The following is a 15,221-nucleotide window of genomic DNA, read 5'->3' as shown; positions in this document are numbered from 1 at the left end:
ACTGCTCTCCAGGGTCTCAGGTAGAAATCTTTTGCATGACCCACTACATGTTCCTCTTAATCGGAGATTAAATTTAGAAACTTCTGTATGCAAGGCAGATGATCTACCACCGAGCCACAGCCCATACCTTTTGAGAGTTAGACGCTCGGCGTCTCAGAGTGGCTTACAACCTCCCCACAACAGACACCCTGTGAGGTGGGTGGGGCTGAGAGAACTCTGACAGAGACTGCTCTTTTTTCAAGAACAGCTCTTATCAGAACTATGGTCACCCAAGGTCACATCAGCAGGTGCAAGTGGAGGAGTGGGGAATCAAACCCAGTTCTCCCAGATTAGAGTCCGCACACTTAACCACTACACCAAACTGGCTCTCAGTCATGTTGGATAAGCTTTGCTGGATCTATAGAAACACCCACCTAGCACAGTGTCTTGTTTCCAACAGAGGTCCACTAGATGCCTCCAGGAAACCCAGCAGAAGGGCATGAAGGCAACACCTCTCCCCTGGGCACCCCCCCCCCCGGTATTTAGACTTCACTGTCTCTAAACATGCATGTTCCATTTAGCTATCATAATCCATAGTTGTGTGCACAAATGTTATCAACCAATTTATCTAATCCTCCTATCAAACCAACATGGTGTGGTGGTTAAAGTGTTGACCTAGGATCCGAAAGACCCAGGTTTGGACCCCCACTCTCCTGCCATGGAAGTTTGCTGAGTGACCTTGGGCCAGTCAGTCACACACTCTGAGCCTAGCCTACCTCACAGGGTTGTCGTTGTGATGGTAAAATGGAGGAGGCAAGATGGATGTTGTGAGCCACCCTGGGTCCCTATTGGGGAGAAAAGTGGGGTATAGATAGCTAAATAAATCAGATGGAGCCACCGCCAACACATCCTGCAGCCACACATCCCAGAAGTTTTATGTTGTGTGAGACTTCCCAGCTTCATTGGGCAGTTCTTGTTCTAATACTTTGGGAGAGGAAGAAAATCTGTCTGTCTCCATTGTTACATACCAAGCCATTATTGCAGGCAGTTCTGTCATGGCCTCCTGACTAGTCATTAAAAGTAGCCTTTGAAGACTCCAGTGCCTACCAGACCGCTTACTTGGAGCCAGGACTCATCCGTATATTAGGCTGTTTCCAGTGCTGTAGCTCAGTCATGGAATATCAGAAGTAAATATGAAGAACTAAGCACTTCTGAGCACGTGCAGAATGCATTTGTCAGCTCACTGAATAAATACAGTGAAGACAGAGGAAGGACAGACTTGCTGTCCATTTGTAGAAGTACTTTTGTCAAGAGCTCTTGAAGTTATGTGGAACTGAAGAGAGTCCGGTATCAGATATTGTACGGATGCAGAGTTGAACCGTTGCGTTGATAAAGAGTGTATCAAAACGAGCGGTAAAACTCCGGGGAAGTTCGTCTGTGTCTCCGTTGTCTTGACGTCGTCTTTGAATATTGATGGCGTCCCTGAAAAACAGAAAGATTAAAACAGCTTGAAGTTACCAACAAGAGTCTATTGATTCTAACAATTTTTGTTATTTGTATGCACTTTTTGCGGTAATTGTGTATATTGTATCACTGAATAAATACAGGCTGATGCCAATCCAGGAAGCAATTCCAGCAAGCTTTTTTATTTTATTTTAATAATTTTTATTAAAAGCAACATCATCAATACAGAATCATAGTCCTGAATACAAACAGATGCCAAAGCAAAGATAATTGACATATAAACAAAACCATGAAACAAAACCAGGCCCTGTATCCACAACCAAACTTAGCTGCAACCGTTTAGTTTTCATCAGACTAAATGACGTGTCAATCCTTATGTGTGGCAGAATGAACCCTGGCAGATCTCAGCTGACACCTGGAATGGGGTCTTCCCCAACCTGGAGATACGGGAGACATTGCTGTGGGCACCCTCCCTTCAGTAGGGTTGCCAACTTCCAGGTAGGGTTGCCAGCTCCGGGTTGGCAAATTCCTGGAGATTTGGGGGTGGAGCCTGGGGAGGGTGGGGTTTGATCATCTGGAGATCTATCGTAACCTGGAAGTAGGGATGCCATTCACCAGTTGGGGGTGGGGGAACCCCCCTTTTTTCCAGGCTCCTGCCTACTGCCAGCCAGCTGGCCATTGGGGAGGAATCCCACCCCCAAACGTGACATGCTGATGTCATGCGGAAGCGGCACTCTGGGTTTAGGACAAAACTCCATGGTTTGAGGACAATCTTACCATAGACTTATGCCCAAAACACAGAGTATTACCAACATGATGATGTCACTTCTGCATGACATCAGCACATCACGACACTCCACCCCTCCACTCCCAGAAAGTCCCCCTCCCTCCCCTGCCCGTACGCTCATCAGACCTGGCAACCCAGGTGAGGTCTGGAGATCTCCTGGAGTTGCCACTGACCGTCAATCTACAGAGATCAGTTCCCCTGGAGAAAATGACTGCTTTGGAAGGTGGGCTCTATGGCATCACATCTCCGCTAAGGTCTCTCCCCTCCTTAAACTTTGCCCTCAACAGACTCCACCCCCAAATCTCCAGGAATCTCCCAAACAGGAGCTGGCAACCCTATAAATCGGTTTCCTGCTCCACCCCGGCCCTGCGTGTAGCCACCCTCCGGCATGGAAGCCTGGGAACTCTCACGCTACTGAAAGCACAGCTGCGTTTCTCTTCGTGCGTAGATGGCAGTGGGCTGGATTTGGCAGCCTTTCTTGGTCTTTGCTGCTGCTGCTCCAATTGCCTGTAAAGAGGCCAAGGGGTTCTGTAGCCAGAGAGGTGGCCTGTTGAGAAATACCTTTACAGTAGGAGGCTCTTTCCCCAGACTGGGGGACTTGGGTGTAGACTTATTGAAGTCAATAGGGTTAAACCAGTTTCACTCCAGTTCACAGATCATGAACAACAGAATGCTCGAAGAATGATGATGTTGAACAGAAGAAGGGATGGTGATTGATACAGGATGCAAATGCCCTGCCAAATAGCTGGCACAGAATGCATCATGCATCGGCACGACACTCATTCCTTTTAATGGACTCCTGTGCGGAAGAACTTCCCAGTGGATCGTATTTAAACTCTTGGCATGCTGATTGACATGATGCTTATTTAAAAACCAAGGGGAGGCATAAGAAGGCTGCAGGAAGCTGTCTGTTTTGATTCATGCTGTGAAGATAAGAACATAGGAGGAGTCCTGCTGGATGAGACCAATAGTCCATCTAGTCCAGCATTCTGTATCACACAGTGGCCAACCAGTGCCTCTGAAGGGCCAACAGCAGGGCATAGGAGCCAAGGCCTTCCCCTGATGTTGCCTCCTGGCTCTGGGATTCAGAGGTTTAGGGCCTCTGAATGTGGAGGTTCCCCTCAGTCACCATGGCCACTGATAAGACCTATCCTCCATGAATCTATCTAATCCCCTTGTAAAGCTGCTTATTCAGGTGGCCATCACTACATCCTCTGGCAGTGAATTCCACATTTTAATCACTCTCTGTGTAAAGAAGGCTTTTCTTTTGTCCGTCCTGAATCTACGGCCCATCAGTTTCATTGGATGCCCTCAAGTTCTAGTATTTTTTTGGGGGGGGGAAGTTCAATCCCTGGCACTGCCAGTCAGAGCCCAGGTTCTAATCTTAACCTTAGTCCTTAAAGTGGAGTAGCTGTGGCCTAGTGGTCAAGCACCAGCCTTGTGTGCTAAGTGTCCCGGGTTCAATTCCCGGTATCTCAGTCTAAAAAGATCAGGTACTAGGTGATAAGAAAGACCTTTGTCTGAGATCTGAAGAGCTGCCACTCAGAGCAGGGAATACTAACCCTGATACATCAGTGGCAGGGTTGCCAGCTCTGGGTTGGGAAACGCCCAGAGATTTCGGGGGTGGAGCCTGGGGAAGGTGGGGTTTGGGGAGGGGAGGGACCTCAGCAGGGTACAATGCCATAGAGTCCACCCTCCAAAGCAGCCGTTTTCTCCAGGGAAATTGATCTTGGTCATCTGGAGATCTCCAGGTACCCCCAGGATATTGGCAACCGTAATGGTCTGACTATGGTTGCCAGCTCTGGGTTGGGAAATTCCTGGTGATTTGGGGGGTGGAGCCTAAGGAGGAATGGGTTTGAGGGAGGGGAGGGACTTCAGTGGGGTATAATGCCGTAGAGTCCACCTTCCAAAGCAGCCATTTCCTCCAGGGGATCTGATTTCTGTTGCCTGGAGTTCAGATGTAATCTGAGGAGATCTCCAGCCACTACCTGGAGATTGGCCACCCGAGATCTGACTCAATATTGGACAACTCTATGCCCTCATGTGAGGGTGGGCTGCAGACCCTGGAGGAAGAGTGGGTCTGGAGCCCCTCAGGTTGTACTGCTGAATGCAGATGTCTGTACGGTGGCAAATTCACCTCACTGGGATCACTGTTCCCTCTAAGCTGAGTTAGTGTGAGCTAGCCTCCGGCTCACACATTTTTGTCTTAGCTCAGGAAGGAGGGCTCCAGAGCACGCTAATTTCTGCAGTAGCCAAATTGCTCACTCACAACTTTAATGCCAGTAGTTCACAAAGCAGAATTTTTGCTCACAAGACTCCACAGCTTAGAGGGAACATTGATTTCTGTTTCTGTGAGCTATATCAAGTGAAGGGATGTTATCCCCCTGGTAAATGATTGTTCTTGATCTCTTCCTTTGCTAAATATTTCAAGAATATCTTTTGAATAAGGGTGGGAAAGGCCTCCAGAGCCCTTTCCCAAATGGGAAACTTTTTTAAATTAAACAACAAAAAGTGTTTTTAATGTAATTCTAGGAGGATTTTTTTTAATAGACATATTTGATGATCTCCCTCTGCTATGGAAATGGAGTTCAACAAAATGGAACAATTAAATTATAATTATTATTTATACAATGTTATTCAAATGACACTATTATTATGCCAGCAATTATTTTTAAGAGACAGACTTACAACAACAAATGATACAATACAGAATTGCTGGTTATGGTGGTGTCAGGACTGAATATGTCATTTTTCATGACAACTGGAGAAAATACTCTATATGTATTTTTATATCTTTAATGTTCAGTACCCTTGAGTGGATTTCTATAATAGATTGATTTTCCACAACAATTTGGATAGTCTCCTTCTGCTTCTTTTCCCCCCTGTAACAAGCTGCCGCTCAAGGAAGTGGGGAGCCGCAAAACCACACATTGCTGTAGCCATGTGGCAATGCCGTCTTGTGGCTTCTTCCCAGACCATTCTATGGCTTCTAATACAAGGATCTCTGACAGCACAGCCAAGAAATGCCCTGGAGTTTTAGACTGAGCCAGACCATTTTTTACAGCCACAGAAAACATGCCAAAAGCACATTTGAGCACTTGTAGTTTATTTCCACCTGTGTCTTTTCAGTAACAATCACAAAATATCACATGGTAGAATCTTCCTAGGTAAAGGTAAAGATTTCCCTTGCTCGAAAGCCAGTTGAATCCGACTCTAGGGGTGTGGTGCTCATCTCCGTTTCCAAGCCAAAGAGCCAGCACTGTCCAAAGATGTTTCCGTGGTCATGTGGCCGGCATGACTAGATGCCGAGGCGCATGGAACACTGTTACCTTCCCACTGAAGCGGTACCTATTTATCTACTTGCAATTTCTTGCTTTCGAACTGCTAGGTTGGCAGGAGCTGGGACCAGAGGCGGGAGCTCACTCCGTCATGCGGCACACTTGGGTCTCGAACTGCTGGACTACCGACCTTCCAGTCTTCAGTTCAGCATCTTAACCACTTGAGCCACCGCGTTCCCAGAACCTTCCTACAGGAGAATGAAGTTTGAGTCCAGTGGCACCTTTAAGACCAACAAAGTTATATTCAAGGTGAGCTTTCACACAGAAGTTCACCTTGAATAAAACTTTGTTGGTCTTAAAGGCTCCACTGGACCAACACGGCTCCCCACCAGACCCACAGAGGAAGATCACTGCTGCTTAGGTGCCTGGTAGGCTTTCACCCCTCCCCTTGCACTGTGGCTCTAGTTCGGTGATTTAAATGTCTATGTAAACCGCTCTGAGCCCTCGGGAAGAAGCGGTATATAAATTAAATGTTTTTAAAAAACCCTCCCACAGTCCCAAATCAAACCGTGTGGGAACTAAGGAGAACCCACAGCTCATGCCTGACTCTTACCCCACACCTAACCTGTGGGATCTGTAATGTGTGAATCATATGGTTGTGTTGGTGTTCATAGACATAGAGCCCCAAGTAGTCCAGCCTCGAGGCCAGGAGCCAGGATAGCTGCCCCTGCGTGTTATCTTGTGCTGGGCCTCCTTCAAGGCCAAATAACATGAGAGTGTTTTAATTGTTAACAGGTAGTTGCATGAAAGCATGGGCTTGTGTGATGTTCGAATGGAGCCTTACACTCAACTGCAGTGAGGCACCAGTGCAAAGGCCCACACGGGCCATTCTGTGTCCCCTTTTTGCTGCCTCTCACAGGGAGAAATGAATTCCCGTGACCACCAGATGGGAAAGTACGTTCTAGTGGTTTGATGAACAGGGAGCTGAGGAAGTCTAAGCTCTTCCCCACAGGCCACTGGCTGTTTCCGTCTGCTGGGTGTTACGCTCCATGTCTTTACAAAAGGATGATGCGGAAATCCTGACCGCTGTCATTGTCTGGTGGTTTGAGGAATGGCACCAAGGATTGCAACATAAGCTCTGCAGCTGGTGGGTGGTTTTCCATGCCTAAAGCCTGAGGCAACGGAAAACTGTTAGAGTTCGAGAAAAGGGATGTGTGAAGCTCCTCTACAAGCTTTCATTTTTAAAAACAAAAACAAAAAACCCAACCCTCTATGTGCATTTTGCAAATTCTCTTCTCAATGCTAATCCTAAAAAAGAAGCTGTGTGTGTGTGTGTGTCCTGCCTTTCTCACAGAGACTCAAGGTAGATTATATAGTATAATAATAATTAAGTGCCGTCAAGTTGCAACCAACTTATGGGGACCTCGTAGGGCTTTCAAGGCAAGAGATGTTCAGAGGTGGGTTTGCCATCAGCTGCCTCTACAGAACAGCTAGAATTGCCAGGTCCCCTGTGGCCACCAGCAGAGGATGGGGGGGGGGGATAGGGTTGCTGCCAGCTCCAGGTTGGGAAACTCCTGGTGATTTGGGAATGGAGCCCGGGGGGGACAGGGACCTCAGTGGGGTGCAATGCCACAGAGTCCACCCTCCAAAGCATCCGTTTTTTTGCAACCAACTTATGGGGACCTCGTAGGGCTTTCAAGGCAAGAGATGTTCAGAGGTGGGTTTGCCATCAGCTGCCTCTACAGAACAGCTAGAATTGCCAGGTCCCCTGTGGCCACCAGCAGAGGATGGGGGGGGGGGATAGGGTTGCTGCCAGCTCCAGGTTGGGAAACTCCTGGTGATTTGGGAATGGAGCCCGGGGGGGACAGGGACCTCAGTGGGGTGCAATGCCACAGAGTCCACCCTCCAAAGCATCCGTTTTTGGCAGGACAACTGATCTCTGTAGTCTGGAAATGAGCTGTAATTCCAGGGGATCCCCAGGTCCCACCTGGAGGCTGGCATCCCTAATAGCAACCCTGGACTAACTTGGTGGTCTCCCACCCAAGTGCTGACCATGGCTACCCCTGCTTTGCCTCCAAACTCTAAGACACTTGAGATAGTCTGGGCTATTCAGACTGCTATTTATACTGTATAAGGCAATGCAATCAGACAGTGTAAGATACATGCATAAGATAATGCAACATTGAGATAACAAAATTAGAAAATGATGCAACCCACCCCGGTATAACATGACATACCATTAACAATACAGCAAATGGAATTATAAAAGTAGAAAACAATATGATAAGAGAAAGAATATACATACAATAAACCACTTCATAACTGCCATTTCCATCCACACCACCAGAGGGCTTTCCCAACAGACTATAAAACAGATTTGCAGTACATCACAATACCTCTATGGAGATATACCTACCAGCAGTGTTCCCTCTAAGCTGAGTTAGTGTGGGCTAGCTCACAGGTTTTTAGCCTCTGGCTCACACATATTTGTCTTAGCTCAGGAAAGATGGCTCCAGACCAAACTAATTTTTGCAGTAGCCAAATTGCTTGCTCACAACTTTAATGCGACTAGCTCACAAAGTAGAATTGTTGCTCACAAGACTCCACAGCTTAGAGGGAACATTGCCTACCAGGCCTCAGTTTCTGCTGGAGCGCACCAGAGCACCGCTCCGCCAGTCAGGAGCCCAGGGGGCGGGCACATAAGTCCCACCCCCTACTCCCACCAGCCATCAGTTGGGACACGGTGGGGAGGAGGTGAAACGTTCCCCTGTCTCCCTGAGCCCCGGGGTGGTGGCCTTGGACTCGTAGGGGCAAACTCCACCTCTCCCGCGAGAGGTCATTCTGGCTCCCCCAGCTCTCGGGGGGGCTCTTTAAAAAGTTATGGCTGCCGTTGCTGTTCTCGGCGGCAGCTGCAACGCCTGCACATGGGGGAGGGGCAGGGCAAAACGTTCCCTTGACTCCCTGAGCCCCGGGGTGGTGGCCTTGGACTCGTAGGGGCAAATTCCACCTCTCGCATGTCATTCTGCGAGAGGTCATTCTGGCTCTCCCAGCTCTCGGGAGGGGCTCTTTAAAAAGTTATGGCCACTGTCGCTGTTCTTTTTTTCCCACCATAGAGAACAATGGAGGGGATGGGGGCAACCTGTTTGGGGGCCTGTAGAATTGGACCCCCGGGTTCAATGTTCCTGAAACATGGAGGGTATCTTGGGGAGAGGCTCCAGCAGCTACCCTGCTATTTTGTAGCCTCTCCCTCAAACCCCCTCCAGCCCCCAGAATATACCCTATGTTTTCGCCATTGACTTCAATGGCCCATAGGATATAATGGGGCCGAACTGCGGAAAGCCGATTCAGATCAGAGAATCTGAATCCCCCCCCAGCAGCCTGAAAGGGGGCCGAATGGAGGGAACATCCCTCCAGCAGCCGGCTTGCTCGGGCTCTCTGCAGCCGCGGGGATCCTGAGCAAGCGAAGGGAAGAGAAGGTGGCTTAAACTGCCTCTCCTTCCCTCCAGCAGCCGGCTTGCTCGGGGTCCCCGAGTAAACCAAGGGAAGGGAAGGTGGCAGAGCAGCTGGAGACATTGAGCCTCACCTCCACAAGTAATGAGCACTTGAGCCCCACCCTCCTTTCCTCCTGCCTGCTATGGCTGCATAATTGTGAGAGATTTCTTAACATAGTGTTCCTGCCAGGGAAGCTGGGGACCCTGCCCATGAGTCTCCATTTCATCCTCACAACAACCCTGTGGGGTAGGTTAGGTAGAGAAGGGGAGATTTGGCCCGGGGTCACTCAGCCAGCAGAGTGAGAATACAAACCTGGGTCTCCCCACATCAATCTGCAACTCTGACCACTGTGCAGTGCTGCCTCTACTGATCTGTAATGTTCCAGAGGTGTTGTAATGTAATACTCAGTTTCTCAAACGAGTGTATGCCTGTCTGTTGGTCCACTTAGGAGTCTTGATCCTGGTTGTGTGGTGGGCTAGTTGTGGCAAATGGTAGGGAAGCTCAGTATTTCTGTATACAGTTGTAGGGACTTTATTGCAATGTGCTATGGTCTGATATTATGTTCTTATTCCAGTGTGGGGTGTGTGTGGGGCAATGGAAGCTGAGTGATAGGGTCTCTCCAAGTGATTGCCAGAAGTGAGATGCGTCCTGGTCTTGTGTCTTACAGATAATCTTACAAATAGTCCTTTGCATTTATATCATGCTTTCAACTTTCAAAGGATCATGCTGATTGTGTGAACTTAGGCAAATCACGAGAGGTAGAGCAGGAAGGTTTGCATCAGTGCTTAGTTCTTGTGACCCTTTCTTACATGCCCAGGGAAATGCTAATCACCACTTTGGGGCCAGGAAGCAATTTTTCTCCAAGCCAGTTTGGCCCCCAGTGATCCTGGAGGGGTTTTTTATCATATTCTGGGCATGGAACAGGGGTCACTGGGGTGTGTGGGGGGGTATTGGTGAATTTCCTGCATTGTGCAGGGGGTTGGACTAGATGACCCTGGAGGTCCCTTCCCACTCTATATAATTCTATAATTCACCCAGGCTGGCTGTGGGCATGCCAGCACCTCTGTCAGGCAGAAGCGTCTGAGATCCTCCCCCTCCCCTTTTCCTTCGCCAGACTTGGAGGCGAAGGGAAGGGAGAGGGGGGAAAGAATGGATCCCAGGTGCTTCTGCCTGTCAGAGGGGCTGGTGCACACCTCTGATGATGTCAGGGGGTGTGGCATATGCTAATAAGTTATGCTAATGAGCTCCTGCAGCTCTTTTTCTACGAAATGACCCCTGCCACATACCATTCTTTTAAAGCCAGGAGAAAGCCCTACGGCATCAGTGCTAGGAGGCTGGCAGGCATGAAGGAACAGAGAGGGGGGATGGGAACGAATGTGTGGGTGGGGAGGTCCAGAAACGCACACACCCTTACCGACATTTTTGTTTTGACTTTGAAGTTTCTGGTTCTAGAAATTTAGGAGACAAGGAGGGGGAATTGTGGAAAGCGAGGATGAAGTCATAGTGTGAATGTGCTGAATCCCCCCCGCCCCTGCCCACACACTACAATTTCAAAACTGGGGTGGAGCAGATCCTCCATGTGGAAGCAGGCCACGAGCCAAGGCAGAGAGCTGGCTTCCAGAATCCTTTGGTTCTTGTGTAGAAGGGGCAATCTGGGCAGCAATGCTACACCCATTCTGCTGTTTCAACGTAGCCCTACCCAGGAAACAATCCAGGTAGCAATCTCATTCATTTGCAACATTTGGCCCTCCCCCCTCCATGCAAAGGAAATTGAGAGATCATGTGCTTTCCTTGTCTGCTTAGGGGCAGCGCAAGGAGAAATGGTAGAAACTTCCCACCATCTTTTCCTAACATTGGCTCTGTTGTTCAAATGTAATGTAAAACCCTGGTCTAATTAACAGGCTGTGAAAGGTCAGTAGTTCAGCAGTTCGAGACCCGGGTGCCGCATGATGCTCCCGTCTCTAGTTCCAGCTCCTGCCAACCTAGCAGTTCGAAAGCAAGAAATTGCAAGTAGATAAATAGGTACCACTTCAGTGGGAAGGTCACAGCGTTCCATGTGCCTTGGTGTTTAGTCATGCCGGCCACATGACCACGGAAACGTCTTCGGACAGCGCTGGCTCTTCGGCTTTGAAACGGAGATGAGTTGGATTCGACTGGCTTTCGAGCAAGGGAACCTTTACCTTTCTAATTAAACTTACTATGCTCCAGGACAAAGTCTGAGTCCAGGGGCACCTTTAAGACCAACCTGGTTTTACTCGAGGCATAAGCTTTCGTGTGCACGCACACCTCTTCAGACCAACACGGCTACCCACAGGAATCTAACTATGGCCCAAACGGCTCTGACCTGGATGACCTGGGCCAGCCTAGTCTTCACAGATCTTGGAAGCTAAGCAAGGCCAGCCATGACTAGTGCCGAGATGGGAGACTGCCAAGGGAGTCCAGAGTTACTATGCAAAGGCAGGTGATGATAAACCACCTCTGAACATGTCTTGCCCTGAAAGCCCTAGGGGGTTGCCATAAGTCGGCTGCAACTTGACCGTACTTTCCACCACCATGGCGCAAGCAAGCTACTCCACTCAAAATGTGTACTCAGGAACCAGCCAGCTGGGAGCCAAAACCATGGTCTGAAGGCAATTTCATGTAAGAAAGGAAGGAGACCATGGGAGGGGCACCACTACCAGCTGCACCCTCATGCTGAGGATTTCCCCTCCCCCTTCCTATTCAGGGCTTGGGCACGACCAGAGGCATGAGCCTTCGGCAGAGGCAGATTGGCCATTACAGCCACTGGCAAAAGTCCCAGTAGGCTGGGGGCCTGGGGGCCACCCTCCTGCCGGGGCCAACCCCACCCCAAATGCAGGGCAGCCCTTGCCCCTTCAGAGTGGGTATCACTGGCTGCAAGCTGGTGGCCCAGTCTCTGCACAGTGCAGGGAAAGGGGGGCCACGCTGAACCCAATGTGGTTTGGAGAAGCAGGAGCCCAGCCCAGTGGCGCCCCACATGACAAAGGAGGCACCTGGCCAAGATGCGTGCGGTATGGGGCCGGCTGGGCAGTCTGTTTCTCCCTCCCTCCTTTTTGGTAGGGACCATTTTTCCTCCCAGTCCATCCTTGGCCCTTGGGTGCAAATCAAAGGGCCAGAGCTGAAGGGCTCTTGGACCTCCATCTTCTATCTTGTGGCTTGCAGCCAAGGACTTCAGGGGAGCCAGCAACAAGAGTTCAGGACCAGCCCAAGTTTGCTGCTGTGCTGCTGTTGTATTGGTTTGTATGCATAGTGTGTGGTTGCTTTTTTGGTTGGTTATAAACTGTTTTGGGTCCCTTTGTGTAGAAAAGCAGGGTACAAAGGTTTAGGTAACTAATTACTTAATGTCTGTGTACAAATACAGACATCCTGGCTTTGTCCTGGCTTGTACAGGCCCTAACTGGAGAGCCGCTGCCAGTCTGAGTAGACAGTACTGATAAACCAATTGTCTGAACTCAGACGGAGATCGATCAAGATGGGTAGCTGTGGGAAACTTCCGGTTTTGGTGGGCTGATGGCGGCTGCATTCCCAGGGAGCTCCTGGGGGGTGATCCGCGGACCAGCGCAAGGAGAGGGGGTGCGATTGTCTGCGCCCCCCTGGGACCCTTGCCATGGGTCCCTTGCCATGGGGCATTGGGGGTCGCCTCTCTGCGGGCATGCTGCTGGCAGATTGAGGCTTCCGTTTGCCCTGAAGGTCCCTGCGCTGTGTTCTCGAATGGGACTAAGCTACGCACACCGGGACAAGTGCTTGGAGGTTCAGCATTGAAATCATTACCTGGTGAGATCCGAGTGATCAGACACTGAAAAGTGAGTCTGTTAAAGCGAGAGCACTAGAGAATGAGCGAGTCCCCTTTTACAAAAAGCGAGAGGGGAGGGGACTCTCCCCCGGAAAGAACAAATAAGTGATTAAAGAAAAGCCTTTGTAGTGGGGACGGAGTTTCAAGCAGCAATAGACTGTATTAGAGAGACTCCAGGAGCTAAATAAGCATTTGGGCAAGTTTTGGGGACTTTGGCAAATTCTATAAAAAGTAAACATGTTTAAAAATGGTGATCGGCAATGCAGTAGAAGCAACAAGCGAGATTCAAGCTTTCTTAAGGAAGTGGAAGAGCAACTGGCCCATGTGACCAGAAGTAACCATAGACTCTTTCAGGCTGGAGGCTAAGCCTTTGCCCCCTGCTGGCAAAAATGAGGTACTTCACAAGAACTGTGCTTTATATTGGCTGTTACTTTCAAGGAACTGTGTTAACATTGGAGAAGCGACTAGCCTTTGATCACAGGGACTTCCAATATTGAAGAGGAGAGTCTAATGAGTATGTTTAAGTGGTGGGGCCTGTATGCAGACATTTAAGCGAAGCTGAAAGCGAAGGGATATGCCATGGACATATCCGAAATAAGTCTGACGGACAAAAGGGCGGATAGACTCTCTGTAAGTTTGGCTCCCAAAAGTAACAAATGGAATGATCTCTAAGATTGAAGGCAAGAATTTAAGCAGATAACAGTCCTCGAAAAAGAAAAAGGGATTTTGTTTTGAGATGACCAGTTCCAGTTTCAGCAAGACAAGGCCATTGGGAAAGTGTTCAAGAAGAAAGAAGATTACAGCTTGGGAAGAGAAACTGACTGTGTTATAACTACTGAGGGAAATTTAATTATTAATTTGCTTGAAATGAAGGAGGGAAAAACAGTTGTAAAATTAGATGCCACTGTTCTCTTTATATAGTCAGATCTGATGGTTTGTTAACTTGATGATGATGATTGACCACTCTCAATGTTAAGAAAAGCAATTTTTATATTGTTAAGCTAATACTTTTATAATTATTAATAAGGGAGCGGTGACGCTGGGGATTTTTCCCCCAAAAAAAGAAGTGACGCAGGTAGTTCTAAGATTCAGAGAGGTGACTGTGAGCAGTAGCTCACAAAAGCTCATACCCTGCCACAAATTTTGTTCATCTTCAAGGTGCTACTGGACTCTTGCTCTTTTCTTCTGAACTCACATATATCTGTTTACAAGGAAGAGCCAATGCATGTTCCCTTTACAAATTCAACCAGTACATGAGTAAATGTGGGTGTTAAATCACATGTTCAACTTTACATGTGTTGAATGTAACATGAGAATTACTTGATGCCCATATAAAGAAAAATCAAGCGTATAATCGTAGGCAGATTGTACGTGCATTCACTCCAACTTGCGAACAGGGCTTGTTTAAGGCAGATTCTCATTTGTTCATCTATACCTTTTGGGGATAATGGTTCCTCTTATCCATGGGAATGGCTGATGACTGACCACCAAGAAGGATTGTGTCTTCATAGTGTGGTGCTGTGTTCATTGCCTGCAGTGCAATGAACACAACACCACAGTGAAAATGGTGGGTAACTGTTGGGAAGATCATGGCGGGGCTTACAATTTCAGCATCACACTGATGCCATGACATCACTTCTGAGTTGCATGGGAAGTGACCTCATGGTGTTGGGTGCAATGTAAATTGCACCCTGTTACTTGGGGTTGTTGGGTATTACAAGTTGAAAACACTCAGTATATCTGGGGTTAAATGTTTGTTTATGTTACTCACAGGAAGTCACATGTTTCTCATGTAACCAATGTTCTTTAGATGTAGGAAGCCTGGGAATTTTCTCCCTGATCTAGGAATTTGATTGGGACTAAAGTGTCAAGGTATATTACCATTTTATGGCTTCTCTTCCCGTCTTTGTTTTTTGGTGTTCTCAAGAAGAAGAAGAGCAGCCATAATCTCTCTTCTAGTTTTGTCTTTGTAGAGTAAGGATGTAGCCGATTATGCTCTGTTGTTATTTTCATCCCAGTTACCCTTCCCATGCTAGAATTTAGTAAAAACTTTATATTTTAATCACACATGGACTCTCAGTCTGAATTATTTTACTCTGGCTCTGCTGGATTATCTTATCTCTGCTAAATACCATTTTTTCAATATCTCACTATCACCCAACAGGGGTCCACTCCCAAGGGAGTCTGTGTGGGAGACTCACTGTGGCTGTTGGCAGCCCTGTTTGCAGCTCAGGAGGCCTTAATGCAAACAAATTCCATTCTTAAGGGTAATGAAACTCCAAGACAGCTCCAAGGATGCAAGCCTATGCATACTAATTTCAGTGTAAGCCATAATGAACTCAGAGAGGTTTGTTTCTGCAAAACCATGCACAAATTTGGATCTCTAAGAGCCATGGCACACAATGTTTTC

Source organism: Gekko japonicus, unplaced genomic scaffold, assembly GCF_001447785.1.
Source record: "Gekko japonicus isolate JY-2015 unplaced genomic scaffold, Gekko_japonicus_V1.1 scaffold6, whole genome shotgun sequence".
In the NCBI taxonomy this organism is placed as follows: Eukaryota; Metazoa; Chordata; class Lepidosauria; order Squamata; family Gekkonidae; genus Gekko; species Gekko japonicus.
Note: the sequence above shows the minus strand (reverse complement) of the source record.